Below are 13983 nucleotides of genomic sequence, written 5' to 3' on the forward strand. Positions count from 1 at the left end.
GCCTCAGAGAGGGCCTAGACCCAGACCAAAACACCCTAAACCCCAGCAACCTCATCCTGAACCTAAACATTTTCCCTTTGCCTGCACAAACACTGAATGGTCTGGCATATTATTAACACATGTTCATCTGTCCTCATACACATGACAACACTGACATTATAAAAAAATTCTTCTTTGCTCAAGGAGTTACCTACTGTTCTGTAATAGTTCACAGGGTACTTTTCTTTTGGTAAGGGTAGAAGAGACTTTAGCTATGGTAAGCAGATTCTCCAGGAGAAGGACACTCCAAAATCAAACCATTGTTCTCTAGTCTTGGGTAATACCATAGCCTGTGTACCATGGTCTTCCACTGTTTTGGGTTAAAGTTCTCTTGCTTGAGGGTACACTCAGGCACACCAATCTATCTTATTCTCTTCCTCTTCTTTTCTTAATTTTTTTATAGTTTATATACTGTTCTTAAAATATTTTCTTTTTTCTTTTTTCCTTTCCTCATTTGGTATTTTCCCTGTTGGAGCCCCTGGGATTGTAGCATCCTGCTTTTCTGACTAGGGTTGTAGCTTAGCAAATAGTGATGATAATAATAATAATAATAATAATAATAATAATAATAATAATAATAATAACACGAAAGTAGTTTGTTTACAGCAAGATATTTTCTAATCTACTCATATTAGCATTTTTTTCTGAAAAAATATAATCTCCAGTGAGCAATGAAGTCCAAAAATTTTAAGTTAGCACGTTATATTATTAAACGATTTCATGAAATATGAAACTAATGAAAGACTATTAAGGCTTACATTTCTGGATTCAATGATACACGCAATAAACATTCACCTTCCCTGCAATAGCTGTCCGTTGAATACAAAAATTAATGGAAAATTAAAATTCATTTTCCTTCCTTCGCTAATCCCTTCTCTTTGATAAGAATTTTCAAAATACTCTGGACAGTAAAGAAAATACCTAACAATTCCATCCATAATTATAGTAAACATTAACTTAGATCAATTTTACGATTAAATAACATTTATTTTTCATATACGGTATGCAAAAGTATGTTTTATACAAACTGACAGCTGACTATGAAAATTAAATGAATATGATTACTAATTATGAAATCCAATTTAGATAACTGTCAAGTCGATTAAACCGGGAAAAATGATGCAAAGTTGAAAATTTGTTTTTTTTATTTAATCAGTGAAACTTGAAACAAATATGCACTTTAGTAAAGCGTTCTAATAAAAATCCCCACTTTCCATTTTTTCCATTCCTTATATAAACTACGATACATAACGACCACAATTGTACGAAATTCGGCACACATTCATAATTTAAACAATGGAGTTTTCATTACCAACCAAAGATTGCTGTATACATCTCAAACGTTCGTTAATGAGTATGCAATCATCTTTTCTGATGAAAGTTAATAATAATAGCAGTGTCAATTAATTAACAATACAAAAAGATAAGAAAATATGAATATGCTGCATCGTGACTATCTTGGCACAGCCAATTAATTTGTAACAGTAGCCCATTACATATCCTATTTATTATCCTCTAACAGATAATTACTAGGGTTTTTTTTTTTAACAGATTTTACATAATATATGTTTTACAAAAAAAAATATTACAATATCATAATGTAACAATGATATAGAAACACCATATTACAAAAAAAGATATATATATTAATTTTCGTCGTCTCTTACAGTGTACTCTCACCGATAAAACAATATTGTCGCCTCCTGCTTATCTAGCTAGGGTTATTAGCTTAGCTTGTAGTAGTAGTAATAATAATAATAATAATAATAGCGAATTTTCAAAAAAATAAGACGAGAACTATAGGATAATTTGTTTATTTTGTTTAAATAGGAAATATTCGTTAGATATCTGTATAATAAACACGATTAGTATATTCATAAACGGGATGCATATATCCATATCAATATTAAAAATGTGAATGCAGGAAAATTTATTTTTCTTAGTGAGCTAGCCTCTTCATATTACAATGTTAATATGCATAAGGGGGGAAAACTTACCATGGAGGAACATAGTTAAATACTAACTATTTCAATGTCCATAACACCCTCCTTTTTTTTTATATAACTAATGTGCTAGGCTTCTGATTAATGTGAAACCGAAACCACCATAGTTTGAGACACTGACCTAATTAAGAAAAATGGATTCAAGCATGTCATCTCAATTTTGTGGGCATGCTGAGAACGGAAATTAAGACCTGGCATATATATATATATATATATATATATATATATATATATATGTGTGTGTGTATATGTATGTGTACTGGCGACCTTACTGTTATTCTTTTTTTTGTGGCCGCCCAGAGTTCCTTAAGCAAGGCCGGACTCGCAAGCATACGGGCGCGTGACATAAATTGGCGACCTTACCAGGATTCGCTAAGACAGTAATTTCAAATTATTTTTATCAAAGTCAAATTCCCCCCTTTCTTTCTTTAGCAACGAGACAAGTCTCAATTTCATTTTAAAGTAAATTCTATTATCACTGAGTTGGAACCGTGGAAGAAAACGGCAAAAGTATTTTATCTTTATTGTTAAAATCTTGTTTATTTGTGTATGTCTGCACCGCGAAACCTTTTGTTTTTAAGAACCATGTGGTGGGCTTTAGTCCCATTGTTTAGGCACAGTGGTTCCCAAATAGGGGTAAATTACCCCACTTGGGGTAATTTCACTTTTGTTGTGGGTAATGCCAGCTTTTATTTTGACAGGTGCTGAATAAATATACATATACATACACATCCATATGTGTGTGTGTGTGTGTATATATATATATATATATATATATATATATATATATATATATATATATATATATGTATATGTATATATATATATATATATATATATATATATATATATATATATGTGTGTGTGTGTGTGTGTGTGTTTGTGTGTGTGTATTATTATTGAAAAGATTAAAAATTTAAATATTAGCGAACGCCCAGTATCTCCCGCCGGCTATTAGTTGTCACTTAAGAGGAGGTTAGAGATTGCAGTAAGCATGGCTGAAATTACATGTGGACCTAACCAAGCTGACAGATTGAAATGGGTACCACTATCCAACAACACAATTAAGCGTAGGATAGATAAACTGCCAAATGATATCAAAGATCAATTAATTCCACAGGTAAAAAACAATGGTATCTTGGCCATGTAACTGGATGCAACAACTAATGTTGCTAGTGTGCACAATTAATGGTATACATCCGGTACTAAGGAGGAAGGGAAATTGAAGAAGAAACCACTAAAAAGGATGTAGATGAATTCAGAAAAGTAGATACATTTTTTAATGAACCAGATGGGCAACTAGATTGGGTAAACTGCACTGGAGTCTCAACAGATGGGGCGCCATCTATGCTAGGTGTTAACTCGGGATTTTTGTCGCATGTGAAAAAGGAGAATCCTTCAGTTATTGCAACACACTGTATTATCCATCATCAAGCACTGGTAGTAAAGTTTTTGCGACCTGATTTGGAGGTGATGCGTGACATCATGAAAATAGTTAATTACATCAAGTCAAGTGCTTTAAACTCGAAACTGTTTAGTTCTTTGTGTGGGAATATTGATTCTGAACATCACTGTCTGTTGTATTATGCTTCAATTTGATGGCCATCCCGAGAAAATGTTCTCGAAGGGATATTTCAGCTCAAAACTGAGAAAGAAATGTTTTTGGACGATATGGGGTCACAATTTAGCTCTGAAACTGAAGGATCCAAACTGGATTTGCATTCTGTGCTATTTAGTGGACATAATTTTGCATATAAATGCCTCGAACACCACTGCAAGTACCAGAAGAAAACGTTATCTCATTGAATGAAGGAAATTCAAGCATTCCGAAGAAAATTCAAGCATTCCGTAGCAAACTGCTGCATTCCCCAAGTTAGGGGAATTTTTGGAAGGTACAGATTCTGTACCCTTGAGTGATATGCGGAATATAATGAGTGCATGTTTAAATAGCCTGCGTCTGAGGATGGAAGAATATTTCCCTGAAATTAACCATGCTTCTATTTAGAATCCATTCAAATGTAACACCGAGCATCTGCCAGACAAACCAAATGGACTCGCATAAAAAAATACTTGAAATAAAAGCAAGTAATCTAATACAAATGGAATTTAACTCCATGTAATTATCTTCATTCTGGATTAGCAATAACAAAGACTTCCGTCTGGCACGTTTAGAAGCAGAAAAAATGCTTTTACCATTTGATTCAACTTGCATATGTGAGGCCGGCTTTCCAGCTCTGCTGACCATCCGAAGCAAGGAGAGAAATTGATTAAACTCAGAAAATGACATCAGATGTGCCCTTACAAAACTAGCTCCTCGCATTACTGAAATGATCTTAAAGTTGTAATTTTTTCACACTACATTACAAGTACTGTACATGTATATTTTTTTCCCACATATTTTCAACTGGTGTGATTAGTTACATGAAATTATTCTATTTATTTCCAGTATAAGTATTTATTTGTCATTTTCACTCTGATGAACATTATTTTAATTATATATTTTCCCGATTTATTTTCAACCTTATTATATGTATGCATTTTTTATGTTTATTTTCAACAGAAATAATAGTACTTCTTGATATATTTGTTTCAATAATAATTGAATAAAGGAAGGTTCAACCAACTAAAAGTTAGTTTTACAATAATCATGTTCGAAATTATAGATATGGTGCGGGGGTAACAAGAATTTGCTAGCCAAGATTTTGGAAAAAGTGGGGTAATGAACAAAAGTATTTGGGAACCGCTGGTTTAGCAGGATAGCCAACCGTCTGAGAAGAATTTGTGCCTCGTGTTCATTTTGAGCGGCGGGTATCACATTGGTGAAGATTTATTAAATATATTGTGCAGTGAGTTAATGTTTAATTGTGTGTTAAAATTAAGTGAAGGGAAATTTACGAAATTTTAGGAAAAAACGTGGCAGGTTAAACTTATGTTAATTCCCAGTGAGGCAAGATTCCTGTGTATGGTAACGGTAAGAACACGTGGCATTCCTTATTTCGATTTTTTCTTTTGATAGTAAGGGTATGTAATTTCATTTAGTTACTTTTTCGTGGGATATCTTTATGTACATTTTTGAAAGGGATAATTTTCGTAGGATTGTGTTAAAATTGTTAACCTAAAGATAAAGGATTTACGATATCACATTCAATTTAATTTTTTTCAGTCGGTATACGATCTTTTAGATAAAATATTTGGGAAGTGTAATTTCTTAAATTCATTTTTTTTACGAGAGGGAAAAGATGTAAAGGGGTTGATTTTCTTACCAAAGCAATAAGCAAACTTGGTGACATTGTTTGTTTCATTTAATTTACTATACTTTAAGTATAAATACAAACTTTGCTTTAATTCACGGAATTGCAAGTGGTGGCGTTGCAAGAACGCACCCACACATTTTTACAAATCCATATTTTTTATGTCTAGCATAGAGGGTCATCCATTGTTGTGATTCCATTTTTTTATGACTAGCATAGAGGAATCCATTGTTGTGATTCCATTTTTTTTATGACTAGCATAGAAGGGCACACATCGGGGAGATTCCATTTTTTCTTATGTCTAGCATAGAGGTTCACCCATAGTTGTGATTCCATTTTTTCTTATGACTAGCATAGAGGTTCACCCACAGTTGTAATTCCATTTTTTTTTTTTTTGACTAGCATAGACGTTTACCCATTGTTGTGATTCCATTTTTTTATGACTAGCATAGAGGTTCACCCATTGTTGTGATTCCATTTTTTTACGACTAGCATAGAAGTTCACCCTTAGTTGAGACTCATTTTTCTTATGACTATCTAGAGGTTCACCCATAGTTGTGATTCCAATTTTTTTATGACTAGCATAGAGGGTCACCCATAGTTGTGATTCCATTTTTTTTTATGACTAGCATAGAGGGTCACCCATAGTTGTGATTCCATTTTTTATTGTCTAGCACAGTTTTTATATATATCGTTACTTGTTTTGGACGCATTGCAACCAGACAGCCTATGCACCCACCCATTGGCGTACTCCCTGTTCTTCAAGTTAGGCTCCTGTTCAATTATTTGCGAGGCTTACTATTTGGTGATAGGTCTTTCCTGAAGAGGTATTCTTTACGGCCAGTGTACATTTTACCCAGCTCCATCTTTATCCTTTCTTCCGTGAAACTTGCGTAGGCTAGAGCGTCTTTCCCCTCCGGGTAATTTCTTGCACGGTCAACATTGTACCTTGTGCTGTTGACTTTGTTCGGGTCGCTGTCTCCACAAGAAGTTAGCAAAATGACTGCTGCTGAAATCAGTGCATTTGTGGATTTGGCAGAACGACAAGGCTATGAGGGAGAGGCATTGCGAAGGTATGTGCGGGAACTCACGGATGAAGCCCATGCCCGAAAAAGAACGGAGTAAGAAAGGATGCGGTATGCGAGAGAAAGAGCGAGAGCATATGAATTAAAGAAGTGGGAAATAGACGCTCGATTAGCACAGCTCAAGAACTCGCTCCCTCAACCCAATGTTGCCAAAGTCCAACAGGACAACTGCAGGGAGGTCCAGTGCATGGAAGGAGTCACCAAAGGACTCACTACAGTGGAGTTCCAGATAACCAAGCCCCAGCTCCATAGGAAGTGCTGACTAAGGGTAGTGAGCAGTCTCGGATATGAGGGCTGCGACATGCCCTTGGGTAAAGAGCCCATGAAGGTGGTACAACGAGTGCCCCTCAGGTACAAGAAGGCTGCCAAGCCGGAGCCTAAAACTGTGAGGACACGACCTGCAGGGGAAGACGACTGGCTAGGTAACATTGACCTTGGTGAGGTAACTTGGCTAAGGGAGGAGGCCCAAGAGTCTCCCTTTTCCAGCAATGAGTCTGAGCCTTGTACTCTAGGAGTCCATTCGGATGAAGCTCTGCTCGTGACCACCACTGGCGATAGAGCTGCCTCAACCACCAGGCCAGAGGTCTCAGAGAAGGCAAGAGGCGAACCACCCATCAGCCCCCGAGACCCCAAGGAGCCAGACAGAGCTCATCAGGTTCCAGCTGCTGGATGAGACATTGGTAAACCACAGGGCACCCGCCTACTCCAACGAGGTTGAAATAAATAACCCCTCTAAAGATGAGTTCCTGCTAAAGGATGAGGTGCCCCTCAAGGTCACTAGAGGTTCTCATGATCTTGTTAAGGTCTTGTGCCGGCAAGTAGTTGTTCCCCGTAATCTCTGCCTTTCGATGCTACGCATGGCCCATGAGGGACTGGGAGGACACTTTTGGGTAACGTGTACTACGCAGCTTATCCAGCATCAGTTATGGCTGGACTTGCACAGGGTTATCAAGGCTTACATTGCCTCCTACCACCCTTGCCAAGCCACCTGTAACTCTAAGCAAATAGTGCCGAGAGCATCGCTCCAACTTATCCCATCCCTAAGTGTCAGAACTGACACAATTCTTTTCTTGGTTTGCCTTCCTAGCCACATTTTAGAGGGACAAGGGTTTCCACTTCATGGCAGAGGAGTCATGACTTCTGACCATACTCGTAATTCATTTTTGGCTTCACCAGGTGTAAGCAGGAATTCCCAACTGTGGGGTTTACTTAAATGGCAGCGTAAATTTCTTCCAGACATTGGAAAAACTCCAAACTCAAGCGAATGAGCTCTCAGGCATGGGCTTATCTCATGAGCAACTTGGATCCCATCGTGCTGAGCATGTGTTCCCACAGAGAGTCCTAACAGCCCATAACCCTCTAACCTACTTGACTAAGCTACGTGAAATAAATAAAGGGCTCACGAGGGCATAGACCTCCAGAACTACACTGGAAGGTCAAGTGCCTAAAGAACTCAGAAAAGAGAGATGTGTTCTCCCGGCATTAGTGCCCAATGCACAGTGCCATGTCCATAACGTAGCCATAGTCAGTAGGTTAATTTAGATTGTATAGAAAAAATATTAATAAGGCCTTGGTGTCTTCCCAGGTAGATAAACCTGAGGAGCCATTTTGGCCTCAGTATTTGCATTTAATTTATTCTTATGTATTTATTTTATCCTTTTTGCATATGATATGTCATTATGCTTTAATTTTCATGTGTCCCACTGCACTAGGTCACTTGACGTTAACTATTATTGCATTTTATTTTTTTTTAATTGTTGCCTCACAACCGCATGCTTATTTCTATGTGGCAGCTAAAAGTTAATATACTATCAAAATAACGTAAAATTATAACCCTAGATGCAGCTTAAATATTGATTAATTAACGTGGTGAGACTCACTGAGGGAGGAGTCATTAAGGTTATTTACTTCAGACCTTGCTTGCAGAGTTCTTGTCCTGTTCTAGGACAAAATCACTGCTAAAACGGGGAGCTGTTATTCATGGCGATCATTGCGCCACCGTTTTTCAAACAAAGACCACCAGCAAGGACTGGGTCGACAGGCCACAAGCTTTGGGACCCTACCCAGAGTCTCACCCTCCCCCCTCCAACTAACCTATACTAGTCTACTCTCGTGAGGTCTCATTCCAGACATCTTCAAACCACGTGGCCGTTAAACGCCGCCACAAAGGATCTGGGAGAAGTCAAGAGGCCTATTGATGGGAGTGTCGGGACACGTGACGAGGCCTGATCAATAGGACAGCGGTCAGGCCAATTCCCCCTAACCCCCCCCCCCCATTGGGGGCCAAGTCGGGTTTAGTCGACCCAGGAACAGCTGGGTTGCCTTCTTCGCTAACAAACCCCCGTGAGAGAAACATCCCTCTTCGCCCTCAAGACATCAGGGAGGCAGGACCTGTGACATATCCTCCACAAGGGAGGAACCAGAGTCCTTTTTACTAAGGTAAGGTGTCTGATTTTGAGGTCCTCTTCATCCTTTCCCAACCTTCCATCCCTTCCTTATCACATCCCATTTTTTCCTTTTATCCTTTACAGAAAGATCCTACCCACTGAACCTTGTATCCTATTCCTCATGTCCCAACCACGTGTGCTGTTTGCTCCTAACCTTAATTAATTCACCCTGTGACAGTATTGTTTCCCCATGTGTAGTGTTTAAATTCCTAAGTTTGCTCTTTTATTTAATTTGCTTAAAGGTTTTAACCAAATGTTCCCCGCCAGTAGAAGTAAGTGAGCGGTTAATAATTTAATTTATTTCCCTTTCCAGGGAATGAGATTGCGATGCTGAAAACCTTCCACGGCCTACTACTAACTCCCCGTGAGCATGTGACAATCCAACTCCAGGCGAAGCCACGTGGCTTACTTGAAATATGAAGCAGTTATCTGTTGTGCTCCCTTTTATTAATATTCATTCAAGTATTATTGTAAATATATCTATTTTGTCGGTATTCCTTGTCTTATTGCCGACTGGCGACCTTACCATTATTCTTCTTTTTGTGTCCGCTCAGAGTTCCTTAAGCAAGGCCGGACTCACAAGCATACGGGTGTGTGACAATATATATATATATATATTATATATATGTGTGTATGTATGTATGTACGTATATATATGTGTATGTACAGTATATATATATATATATATATATGTGTGTGTGTGTGTGTATGTACAGTATATATATATATATATATATATATATATATATATATATATATATATATAGGTAGGTAGTAAGTAGTAGGCTGGCCAGGGCACCAGCCACCCGTTGAGATACTACCGCTAGAGAGTTTTGGGGTCTTTTGACTGGCCAGACAGTACTACATTGGATCCTCCTCTCTGGTTACGGTTCATTTTCCCTTTGCCTACATACACACTGAATAGTCTGGCATATTCTTTACATATTCTCCTCTATCCTCATACACCTGACAACACAGATTACCAAACAATTCTTCATCACCCAAGGGGTTACTGCACTGTAATTGTTCAGTGCCACTTTCCTCTTGGTAAGGGTAGAAGAGACTCTTTAGCTATGGTAAGCAGCTCTTCTAGGAGAAGGACACTCCAAAATCAAACCACTGTTCTCTAGTCTTGGGTAGTGCCATAGCCTCTGTACCATGGCCTTTCACTGTCTTGGGTTAGAGTTCTCTTGCTTGAGGGTACACTCGAGCACACTCTATCTTATTTCTCTTCCTCTTGTTTTGTTAAAGTTTTTATAGTTTATATAGGAGATATTTATTGTTGTTACTCTTCTTAGAATATTTTATTTTCCTTTTTTCCTTTCCGCACTGAGCTATTTTCCCTGTTGGAGCCCCTGGGCTTATAGCATACTGCTTTTCCAACTAGGGTTGTAGCTTAGTAAGTAATAATATATATATATATATATATATATATATATATATATATATATATATATATATATATATATATATATATATACTGTATACACACACATACACCTTTGATAGATAGTGCTTTTATTTTTCAATACAGATATGCAGTCATTAGTGGGTTGAAGTTTTGGATTGATTGTTGAGGGTATGCACAAAATATTCATTATAAATAATTAATATGACTGATGATTGGATGGAGGTGAAGGGATAGTAATACTTTATTAACGATAAGTGTATTGTACATAGAGTGTAGTATAACAGCTAACATTTTAATGAATAAATTTACAAGAATTAAGTATGTAAGTAAAATATATATAAGTAAATAAATATATATATGTATGTATTTATATATAATGAGTGAGAAGAGAGACAATATTTAACTATACATGTCCGTCATAGTACGCCATTAAACATGACATGATACGAACCTATGCAATCTATTCTTCAGTTTTTTGTTGTCTCATTCCCTCTTGTACTATGTCAAGAGTCGCAACACAAAAGCATTACGACAACCTTGAGGACAATGGTAATTCCTTTTTAGAAGGTAAAAAATGTCAATAGTAGGCAGTAAGCAAGGTGTCATTAGGAGCCCTTGTCAATGCCTGTATTTAACAGACATGTAACATTGTAGCACTACCACCTCTCTGCCATCCGAGATTTTTATTTTTTGGTCCTTTTTTTTTTTTTTTGTAAGGATTACCTATTAATATATGATAAACACAAGTGAGGTTAAAAGTGAGTTAATTAAAACATACTAACCAATCAGTACCTTTAGAATCCATCAAGAACAGTATAATTCACTACAACTTATATAACATTTGACAACCATACAGAAATGGGGCCCGACGCCATGGTCGACACACGCTACTCTGCGCCTAGTTGCCAGGTCTAAATTTTCGTTCTCAGCATGCCCACAAAATTGAGATGACATTTCTCGATATAAAGTAAGACACTAATGCGGGGTAGATGCTTTAATACATTTTTCTTAATTAGGTCGGTGTCTCAAACTCTGACGGTTTCAGTATCACATTAATCAGAAGTCTAGTTCATTCGGTATTTTATAAAAGGTGTGTTATGGGCCTTGAAATAGATAGTAAAATGATAAGAAAAGATTAAAATAAAATAGGAAACAAGCATCACATTTTAAGGTATTATTGGCGAATATAGTAACGTCTTATGAACAACGCATGGGAACTAAAATATTCTAGCTATTCCAATGTAAGTGAAACATGACTGGCAGCATGAATCGTGCAAGGATCTATAGAGACCTTTAAAAAAAAAAAGACCCTCAACAGAGATAATCAGATGAACATATCTTATCTCTCACATGTCCTTTCATTTGATCCCACTGCCAGAGGGATGAAAGAGCTTTATGGGACTTGGGAAGAAGAAGGAAGAGAGATGAATTCAGTGTAGGTCATTTATTCCGCGAGAGGTTGGATTACCTCTGCTTGCAAAGAATAACTTATCGGATTCCGTGGGGGATTTACATGATGCAAATTTCTGGTTTCCCATTTACGACAATTCTTTCCGGAATGTCGACTAAGGAGAAAATTAAATGGATGAGGTTGAAACATTGACGTTCTTATAATGGCTTTTTGCAAAAGGTCCCTTGTGGGAAAAAAATCATAATAAATAACACTTTTTTTTTTAAAATATAATTTCTTTTTTTACCACGTTCTTATTGTGAATGTTTGTATAATTTTCCACAGCCGTTTTCCTAGTGCTTGGAAGGGCTAGTTATCAAGCTATGCGACCTACTGAATAATTATCATATGCAGTATAGTATTGAAGAGAGACATATTACAATATGTACCGTAACAGCGTCATTTAAGTATAGTAGTATCATGAATGCGGGGTTGAACAGATTAGACATTTCATAATCACACAAATAAACAATTTCCATAAATAAAGAATTAAACAAACGTGGAAAAAGCACAAGAGAGAGAGAGAGAGAGAGAGAGAGAGAGAGAGAGAGAGAGAGAGAGAGAGAGAGAGAGAGAGAGAGAGAGAGAGAGAGAGAGAGAGAGAGAGAGAGAGAGAGAGAGAGAGAGATACATTATCTTAGTGTTCTTAAAGATTCATTGGCAAATATTTGAAGAGCAAATGACATGAAAAAATATGTTTATTTATCAACATAAGCAAACGGACGTAAATAAACTATCATCGATAAAAATAATATCAATGGAAGTTTTCGAGAGAAATATGACCAAAGCTAAATGTTGGTTTGCTCAACTCCTTAAATGCGATTTTTTTCGATATATTTAAACTAAACACGCACTGCTTATTATCATTATTAATATGAATGTTGGAAAAATAAAATTAACTTCTTAAACTACCTTTCACAGTTTACAATGAGGAAGATTAGTCCACTACGTACGAGTACTTTTAATGGCCGTATGCAGAAAAAGACTAACAAGATAGTTTTGAAAAAAGAAATGCTAGAAGTTGCGCCTCGCTCTTTATTCGGCTAGGTTTTTTTTTTTTTTTTAAACAGCCGCATCTTATCTCTAAGGTATTATAAAATGGATTTTGACATAGGAAAAATCTATTTTTGGGTGAGATAGCCATGTCGTCCTGATGGAAGTTCCTCAACGGCAGCTTTCTACTTGGAATATTTCTGCAAGTGATATACCATGAAATTTTACCTTAGAGGTATCACGGAGTTTTAACCTCCGGAACGAATATCCCGAGAGATACAGTGTATAAATCAGGGGCGTGTTAATAACAAGCCATGGTTATCCTTCCCCGAATCGAGTTAACCTTGTCTCGAAGGATAAGGGATAGGGTAGGATACGTGGGCGAGAGGGCCATTACAACTTCCGATCTCAATGTGCTACAAGTAGCATGTTTCCTGTAGAACCATTCTTTTTTACAGACGCCATCTTTAACGGTTGCTTTGGGGTCTTTTTCTGCCTGTTTTCTTAGCTTTTTGAGTGTTTTAGAGATCATGGATAGTTCAGCTTCTTTTTCATCGACTAAGTTGAGTACCCTTTTCTTGTGTGTTGGTTAATTTGCTTTTTATTGCCTGTGGCCGGCATGCAATCGGCGCCGTTGTATCATGTTGCCAAATCACTCATAAATGTTTAGTTAAGTTATATTATTGTAGGAATATATTTTACATTGTTCTTTTACAGTGTGGTATGAGTATGGGGTATCCCACCCCATTTTCTGGTGTTACTTGTATGGTTTTTTTTTCATCAACATTGACTTAGGCTAGCTCCACCCAGGCTGGCGGCCATGTCTCGAGTTAATTTACACTTGTGCACCATCCCCATCATTCACGTAACCTTACTGGTTTCGTGATGCTGATATCTCTTCGGCAAAGAAAAATGGTGGTGCTTTAAAAAAAAAAAAGAATTATTTAAATTATCTCAAATACCATGTAAAATAACGCAACATACACTAAATAAAATATTTTCCTCAACCTGCAATGTTTGTAGTATATCTTAAGTAAAAATAATTTCACAAACATCATTATATATATATATATATATATATATATATATATATATATATATATATATATATATATACACATATACATATATATACATATATATAAGATATTTGAGGAGAAACCATAAACTGCATTAAAAATAATTACGCCCGCCCTCTTAAATGAGAAGAATAAAACATGTCCAGCTTGTCGAGATCCTTCATATTTTTGCTTAACTACACTGGTTTTTTTGGAAGTTCTGTTGACTACTATCCTTACAACAAC

Source organism: Palaemon carinicauda, chromosome 3, assembly GCF_036898095.1.
Source record: "Palaemon carinicauda isolate YSFRI2023 chromosome 3, ASM3689809v2, whole genome shotgun sequence".
NCBI lineage: Eukaryota > Metazoa > Arthropoda > Malacostraca > Decapoda > Palaemonidae > Palaemon > Palaemon carinicauda.